Source organism: Pelobates fuscus, chromosome 4 (genome assembly GCF_036172605.1).
Source record: "Pelobates fuscus isolate aPelFus1 chromosome 4, aPelFus1.pri, whole genome shotgun sequence".
NCBI lineage: Eukaryota > Metazoa > Chordata > Amphibia > Anura > Pelobatidae > Pelobates > Pelobates fuscus.
In genome coordinates this window covers 212352504-212362345 of record NC_086320.1, presented here as the reverse complement: position 1 = coordinate 212362345, position 9842 = coordinate 212352504, and positions in this window count along the sequence as shown.

The following is a 9842-nucleotide window of genomic DNA, read 5'->3' as shown; positions in this document are numbered from 1 at the left end:
AGTTCAATTCCTATGTTCCCTTTTTTCTGCTCATTCCAAACAAATCAGATGTACGGGTTTTGATTTCAATCCCTGAGTTGTGATTTTTTCCCCCTTTCTTTTTATGTTTTTAAAAGTGTCATATAGATATTAAATATATATTATATTGATATATTTAGTTAATGCACTTATTAAAACTTGGAAAGCCTTCATTAACCCCTTAGTGACCAGATCGTTTTTAAATTATTTTACCGTTAAAGACCAGGGTTGTGTTTACATTTCTGCGGTGTTTGTGTTTATCTGTAATTTACTGTACCCACACATATTATATACAGTTTTCTTGTCATTAAATGGTCTTTCTAAAGATATCATAATTTTCATCATATCATATAATTTACTATAAAAACAATTATAAGATATGATGAAATTTTTTGAAAAAACACACTTTTTCTGACTTTGACCTCACAAATCTGTTATGCATCTACAACTGCCAAAAAAACACCCATGCTAAATAGTTTCTAAATGTTGTCCTGGGTTTAGAAATACCCAATGTAAAGATGTTCTTAGCTTTTTTTTTTTTTGCAAGTTATAGGGCTATGAGTACAAGAAGGACATTGATGTTTCAAAGTGTATATTTTTAAAATGTATCAATAGTGACATTGTAACACTGTTATCTGTCAAACATCTCTGAATCACACCTCAAATGTACATAATTTTTTAAAGTAGACAACCTAGGGTATTCAATATGGGATATTAATATTGTTGTTATTATTATTATTATATTATTTATATAGCGCCATCACATTCCATAGTACAATGTCCTGGTACAATGTCCAGTCTGGCAAATTTCAATGTGAAAAAAAGAAAAATCAAGCCTTATATTTGACCCTGTAACTTTCAAAAACACTATAAAATCTGTACAAGGGGGGTACGGTTATACTCAGGAGACTTTGCTGAACACAAATATTAGTGTTTCAATACAGTAAAACGTATCACAACAATGATATTATCAGTGAAAGTGCCATTTGTGTGTGAATATTGCAACAAACGTCACTTTCACTGACAATATCCACGCTGTGATATGTTTTACTGTTTTGAAACACTAATATTTGTGTTCAGTATAGTCAATTGAGTAAAACAGTACCCACTCATGTACAGATTTTAGAGTGTAATGGAAAGTTACAGGGTTAAATACAGTGCTAGCAAATTAAATTCTCTTGACTTTTGCCCTGGGTTGTCAAGCAGGTCCCTTAAATTGCAATCAATAAAATTACTTAATTATGTAGAAATATTACATAAATATGCACGTAGAATTTGAAATATGCACTGCTAAAAAAATAAAGGGAACACTTAAGCAACACAATGTAACTCCAAGTCAATCACACTTCTGTGAAATCAAACTGTTCACTTAGGAAGCAACACTGAGTGACAATCAATTTCACATGCTGTTGTGCAAATGGGATAGACAACAGGTGGAAATTATAGGCAATTAGCAAGACACCCCCAATAAAGGAGTGGTTCTGCAGGTGGTGACCACAGACCACTTCTCAGTTCCTATGCTTCCTGGCTGATGTTTTGGTCACTTTTGAATGCTGGCGGTGCTTTCACTCTAGTGGTAGCATTAAACGGAGTCTACAACCCATACAAGTGGCTCAGGTAGTGCAGCTCATCCAGGATGGCACATCAATGCGAGCTGTGGCAAGACGGTTTGCTGTGTCTGTCAGCGTAGTGTCCAGAGCATGGAGGCGCTACCACGAGACAGGCCAGTACATCAGGAGACGTGGAGGAGGACAACAACCCAGCAGCAGGACCGCTACCTCCACCTTTGTGCAAGGAGGAACCGGAGGAGCACTGCCAGAGCCCTGCAAAATGACCTCCAGCAGGCCACAAATGTGCATGTGTCTGCTCAAACGGTCAGAAACAGACTCTATGAGGGTGTTATGAGGGCCCGTCGTCCACAGGTTGGGGTTGTGCTTACAGCCCAACACCGTGTAGGACGTTTGGCATTAGCCAGAGAACACCAAGATTGGCAAATTCACCACTGGTGCCCTATGCTCTTCACAGATGAAAGCAGGTTCACATTGAGCATATGTGACAGACGTGACAGAGTCTGAAGACGCCATGGAGAATGTTCTGCTGCCTGCAACATCCTCCAGCATGACTGGTTGGCAGTGGGTCACTAATGGTGTGGGGTGGCATTTCTTTGGGGGGCTGCACAGCCCTCCATGTGCTCGCCAGAGGTAGCCTGACTGCCATTAGGTACCGAGATGAGATCCTCAGACCCCTTGTGAGACCATATGCTGGTGCGGTTGGCCCTGGGTTCCTCCTAATGCAAGACAATGCTAGACCTCATGTGGCTGGAGTGTGTCAGCAGTTCTTGCAAGATGAAGGCATTGATGCTATGGACTGGCCCGCCCATTCCACCAACGTCACGTTGCACCCCAGACTGTCCAGGAGTTGGCAGATGCTTTAGTCCAGGTCTGGGAGGAGATCCCTCAGGAGACCATCCGCCACCTCATCAGGAGCATGCACAGATGTTGTAGGGAGGTCATACAGGCACGTGGAGGCCACACACACTACTGAGCCTCATTTTGACTTGTTTTAAGGACATTACATCAAAGTTGGATCAGCCTGTAGTGTGTTTTTCCACTTTAATTTTGAGTGTGACTCCAAATCCAGACCTCCATGGGTTGAAAAATTTGATTTCAATTTTTTTATTTTTGTGTGATTTTGTTGTCAGCACACTCAACTATGTAAAGAACAAAGTATTTAAGAAGAATATTTACTTCATTCAGATCTAGGATGTGTTATTTTTGTGTTCCCTTTATTATTTTGAGCAGTGTATCTACATATTTATATATTTGAAGTTTACGTGTATATTTATTAAATTATTTATGTACTTATGTATATGGGTACACATATATATATATATATTGTTTCTATTTATTTATATACACACACACACACATATATATATATATATATATATATATATATATATATATATATATATATATATATATATAATTTAATTTGAAGTGTATTTTGATATATTTTGAGTCTAGCCAACTCCTTTGTTTTGCACCCCTCCCTGTTACAGGTGCCTCATCTCAGGTCCCTATTTAGCCTTGTACTGCAGAGAGACTCTGATGGATTTTTTCCCCAAGTAATTGGGTTAATCTCATAAGAGCAGACATTAGACTGTGAGAGTAGGACCTGCCAAAGATGGGGTACATTGACGTTGTGGCAGGCTTATGCAATGTATGATCATATAATGTAACTAAATCCCCATTATTATTTTTTTTGCCTAGATTAGGTGTTTTTAAAAAAACTTTTAAAAACTAATAAAATCTGTCAACATTGAAGTTGCTGTTTAGTAGATAGGAGAGTGCGCTGGATCTTGTGTATTGTTTATTGTATAATATGGCCCCCAGCAGCACCCCATTTAAGCATGTTCAGGTGAGTGCAACCATCCCCCATGTTATATATATATATATATATATATATTTGTTTTTTTGTTTTTTAATTATTTTTAATTTTTTTTTATTTATTTTTAATTATTAATATATATACACATGTCTAATTTTACTCTGTATATATTAATATAAAAATACACTTAGTATGATGTTAAATATAAGATATATTATTTATTTATAAAATATTTACTAGAAAAGATACATTGAGATTTCTTTCATTTTCAAGTATGCCCTGGGTCCACAAAACATTGCATTGATACAATAGGGTACAATAAAATTCAAAAACAATATTAAATGACCAAAAAGAGTGTTAACAGGGTAAGTAGTTAGAAACTATACTAAAAATATTTAGATATTTACAAATAATCCTAGAAATAAAGGAGGTGGTTGACAACAACCTTTGACAACAACCTTTGCCATCACGGACCATGGTCCAAAATCTTAAAAGTATAGTAAAAAAGACAAAAATGAAAAGCCCTCATTAAGACTGTGTGGTGAAAGGGTATTGAGTCGATATATCCAAAAAGATTCCTGTTGTCTCAGTCCACGATGTATAGGGGTGTATATAAAAAAAAATACCCCTTTCTGTCTCAGTAGAGATTTTTGCCAGAGGCTCAAGGAAGCAAGGTGAATGGTTAGAGTTAGGACCCACCTAGGGGGGTCTGCCTTGACGTTGGCAGGTGGGCTCATCCTCTCATGGCCATTGGAGGTAACTAAAAAAACTCAATTTGTTTAAAAATACATAGGGATGGAGGAGAGAGCGCAGGTAACTTGTTTTTCTTTGGTTTTTACTAAATATTGGGGCTGATGTGTACTGTAGTCATTTGCAGCCGCCCAGTGATGGGAGTGAGCGCAGGACTTATCTTTCTGCATTTGTATCCTTTTTTTTTTTTTAGCACTCAGCCTTGTTACAATGCAGCCGCCCATCCCATGTGTTCCCTATTAAGGGTTAATAAGTATAGGGGTGTATATAAAAAATACCCCTTTCTGTCTCATTAGAGATATCTTTGCCAGAAGCTCAAGGAAGCAGGCTGAAGGGTCAGTGTTAGGACCCGCTTAGGGGGGTCTGCCTTGACGTTGGCAGGCGGGCATTCCCTCCAATGGCCATTGGAGCAACTAAATGACCTCCATTTGTCTAAATATACATAGGGATTAAGGAGAAAGTGCAAGTAACATTTTCTTTTCTTTGGTTTTTACTATATATTGGGGCTGATGTGTATTGTAGTCCTTGCTGCTGGCCGAGCAGTAATGGGACTAAGTGCAGGACTTCTCTTTTTGTATTTGTATTTACTTTGTATCACACAGCCTGGTTACAATGCTGCTGCCCATCCCATGTGTTCCCTATTAAGGGTTAATAAGTATAGGGGTGTATATAAAAAATACCCCTTTCTGTCTCATTAGAGATTTTTGCCAGAGGCTCAAGGAAACAAGGTGAATGGTTAGAGTTAGGACCCACCAGGTCTGCCTTGACGTTGGCAGGTGGGCTCATCCTCTCATGGCCATTGGAGGTAACTAAAAAAACTCAATTTGTTTAAAAATACATAGGGATTAAGGAGAGAGCGCAGGTAACTTGTTTTTCTTTGGTTTTCACGATCAGTCTCTTATACTCACAAAACATAGGTAGTTAGTTAGTTAATCTCCCTATTTTCTGGACACTTCACTTTACATAGTTTCATAGCTTGAATAAAGGTAGGGCTCCCTCTCCCCTCTGTTTTGATCATTCTCCTCTTCAGGACACCCATCCTGTTAGTGGGTTCCTTTCTTTTTTTACAATTAGAGTTAAGTACATAATTAAATAGGCCAGAAAGAGACATGCATCCTTAAAGTTCAGCCTTTCTCACATCTATTTTTGCAGTTGATCCAAAAGAAGGAAGAAAACAAATGTCCGTTAGCAGTTTCCAATTTTGCAACAAACTAGGAAAAATATCCTTTTTTACCCCATAATGGCAGTCAGATTTCTCCTTAGATCATGAAGCGATTACCTCACAAATTATAAATTAAATCCTTGAATAATATGTTTTTGCAATTATTCATCCAGTTTGCTGTTTAAACATTTATACTGACTCTGATAAAACCACCACTTCGAGTAGAGAATTCCACATCATTATTGATCTTACTGTAAAAAAAAAGCATTTCCTTTGCTTTAGACTAAATATTTTATTCCAGTCTAAATGTGTGATCTTGTGTCCTTGCAGATATATTTCCAGATAATGGTTTGTATTGACCCCAAATATATATGTATAACGCTATCATGTTCCATTTGAGGTATTTGTTTTCCAAACTAAAAAAATTGTAGTGCCATAATTTCCTTCTTTAGAACAGGTCCCAAAATTGCACAGCATATTCAAGGGTGATCATACCAGTGATTTATAAAAAAGCTAAATTTAATTTTTATCCTGAAAGTTAATACCCCTTTTCATACATAGCAACACCTTACTGGCCTTAGCAGCTGCTGATTGCTACGGAATTATTGCCTAGTTTGTTGTCTATAACAATTCCCAAACCCTTTTTGTGTGTTGTTATCCCTAATGTACTACCTTTTAGGGTGTAAGTTGCTTATGCATGTTTTACCCTGAAGTGCATGTCTCTACATTACATTTCCTTATTTTAGTGCCTAGTCCCTCATAATGAGCTAAGGAAATCATGAAATATGCATTTTGGCTCATCAAACTAGCTATCATTTGCAGATATATCAGCCAAATATATTTGGCATTTTGTCTCCAATAAAATCAAATATTGTTCAGAAACAATAACAATAGCTGGGATTGGTGGCTCTGGTCCACGTAAGTGGATTTCTAACGTGGTTTATTTAATAAGGGGTGCATTGAACCTAGATATTTTTGCACTATACGTTTGTTCTTGTATTACAGATTTATCCATACCGTACTAGAAACTGATATGAGTTAATAAATAGATAAATATTTGTTTTATATTGCACAGCGAAGGAACTTCCATCTGCTAAGCCCAGCAATGTCATGTCTACCAGGGAGGGTCTTATTAAATCACCGTTTTTGGTTGGAGCAACCCTTTAAATCATCATTCTAGAGCAGTTGGACAGTAATGCTATGATTTTGACGTTTGCCAATCCTGCTTACACAGCAGTTCCTAATTGCAGCTTCCTATTCGTTTAGCTTGACCTGCAGTTAAAAGTTAATATCAGTTGCATTATCTCTTATAATTTCCATAAATGTTGTATGTTGCCAGTTAGATTTTAAATATAGCTCTTTAATTGAGAAATTAAACCATTTGCTTTTTGTATCCACAAATTCATCTCTAAAACTGTTAATTTATTTTTTAAACCACACAAAATTAAGCAATTCAACACAAGCTCTCATGATCAAATGATTAGTCAAAGCTATGAATATTGTAACATTGTACACAAAGTTAATTACAATTTAATGTGCAATATCTTAATCCTTTGGCAGACCAGTGACCCTTGAGACTATAGTGAGCAGCTCTAAACAGAATGGAAAATGTTAATTTGTCAGGAATTCTAACTTTAGTGAGCAGTTTAGTATAGTTTGTTATTTCCAGGACATATGTGTTGTAAGAAATTGGCAGAGAATTCTCTTATTTGACTTTTGAGTTCAGGCATTTGATACTAAACCGCATATAGTGTATGAATCGGGTTAGCACAGTATAGGTGTTGTAGCGGAGCACTAGTCCTGACAAGGACTTTTCCTCCGCTGGATCCGTGAAGAAAAGAATTCTGGAACAAGGGGCTGAAATGTGAATAGCTCTATTCACATTTCAGCGCCTTGTTCCAGAGTTCCTGTCTTCATGGATCCATCGGAGGAAAAATTCCTTGCTCCGCTACATTGATAGCAGCGGTCTGATCCAGAGCTCACGGTGGAACAAGAGCCACGGTCGGTGGATAGTAGTACCGAATAGACCATGGATGGAGATTGACTATACTGTCCTAAAACGGTCCATGCTGGAAGCGAGAGGGATAGCGGCAAATAACAAGAAAAAGGCCACCCTCATTGCCGAACTGATGGAGGAATACCGAACCGCATCGCTTCGGATACGCCCAAACAGGAAATGAACGCATTTCAAAGAGAACTACAATTTCGGCTATTTTTCTATGGAGAGAGTCCTTCTACAGAAATTATTGCCTGAACCATGTCGGAAGTTCAGGAATTTGTACTGAAAAATACCGAACAACCAAGAAAGGATCCAGGAAGTAACCAGTGTTGAGGAGGGTAAGCAGATATTCCCTTAAGGGGCGTTTATGAATTTTATGCAGGCAGAGGAAGATATTGATGCCTTTTTGAAATACAATGTACTTTGCATAGGATCAGTCCAGAAGATTGAGTGCCGCTTCTGGCTATCAAACTGTCAGAGAGAGCAGCTGATAGTGAGTAATTTTCTCTGTCAGGAATTTTCCCTTGCCATGCTCTTTTGTATCAATTTGCACCTCTCTCTATTTCTCCTTGTCCCCAAACCAGCTGGCGAGGAGCCCCCAATGAACGAGACAAGACAAGGTTCAAAGTGACTTCTGAGCTTTTAATGAGCTGTGTAACAGGTTGTATACAGCAGGAAACAGGGGTGGTCGTTACAAGTATTATCCAATCCTAACAAAATCATCTATCTTATTTTAACCTTTTAACCTATAGCAAGCTTGCAGGTGTCTCTTCATGTTCAGGCCTTGCTCAAAGCTACATTTCACTATAACTACGCACTTTAAAGTAATATGCATGCGCACTAAGAATTAAAGATATTTACTACTCAGTTATAAAATCATATTACTATGCAGTTATTATCAAAGGGATAAAATAGGAAATAAGCTGACAAAGAGAAACATACAAGATATCACACCTATTACTTGTTACATGATGTTCTACAGCTCTTGTCTAGGGGTATATTCACTAAGCATTGGATATAGATAACATATATTATTGCAAATAGCTGACACATTAACCAATTTTTAACAGACTGGCCAGCTGGTCATCTGTAGCTTAAACCTTGGATAAATATAGGCAAAGTGTATTATTCCCAACAGTTTCCATCCTTCGTTCACAACGTGAACGCAAATAGTCAAAGTGGGAATAATACCTATCCCCCGTCCGTGGACCAGGGTCTAGGATTACCAGTCCACCCAGTGAACTGGGCCAGGTCAAAAAACCCAGTGGCAAAAACTCATAAAGAGGAAAAAGCACATCTGGGGAAACCCTGAGTGGGGGCCACGATAGTGTAGATATGTCATGCCCTCACGTTGACACCACTTGTGACTTATAATAGTCGCACCTGTAAGTACATATCGGGAGGAATTTGGAAACACTTCTTAATTATTGAAAAGGCCCACTTACATATTAAATCATGAGATAAATTATAATCTAGCCTGCAATTCTTACAGTAATTACAGTTATCGCAACCAGGACCGTGCGTCCTATATCTCCTAACCATTTCCCTATTCCAAAGGTCCAATCAAAACCAGTCATATCCACACTCAGTTCCTCAAAACATGGGAATCCATCCTTGGTACAATCAACATACATCAAAAACACATACAGTACATTCATCCTTGGGTCAGCTAACACTTCATCTCTCTCTGGCTAACTCTACAAAAATAAAAATAACAAAATAGTTCAATAGTTCAGAAAAATAGAATAATTATTTCAAGGAGTATAAAGAAATCAGTTTAGACACCATACATTTTGTTTCATAAAATAGCTAAAAGTAGCTATATGGCTGACAACAAGACAATGTCAGCTTCCACATAGTTCTTAGTTCTTCTTTTGTTTGCTGGATGTTCACCACAATCAGGGACGGACTGACAGTGGCCTGGGCCCCCGGGCAAAATTAGCAACTGGGCCCCAAGCAGACCGATATATATGCTGGTGTAGGTGTACCGTGTATTTGATTATATGTACCTGTAAAGTGAATGTATGTTGTGTATATTAACTGTAAGCGCTAGTGTGAGTGAATATATGTATGTCTTTGTGTGTAGTGTCAGGATATGTGAATTCATAGTATATTTGAATACATGTTTTGGGTTTTATAAATAGGGTAGTATTTTTTTTATGTGTTTGTGTAGCATGGCAGTTTGTATAAAGGGGTATTTCTGAATTTTGCCAATGTGTTTGTATGAGGTCCAAATTTTGCGTCTTAAATTACAGATCATCAAGTGTTAAATGTTACAACCTACCTTAAAGAATCACTATAATGTCAGGAAAACAAACTTGTTTTCCTAACACTATATAACCCTTAGGTCCACCCCACCCTCAGGGTCCCCTTCCCGCTGGGCTGAAGGGGTTAAAACTCCTTCAGCCACATACCTCTATCAGGAAGACAGCCACTAGAGGCTGGATTAACCCTGCAATGTAAACATAGCAGTTTCTCTGAAACTGCTATGTTTACATCTGAAGGGTTAAAACCTGGGGGACC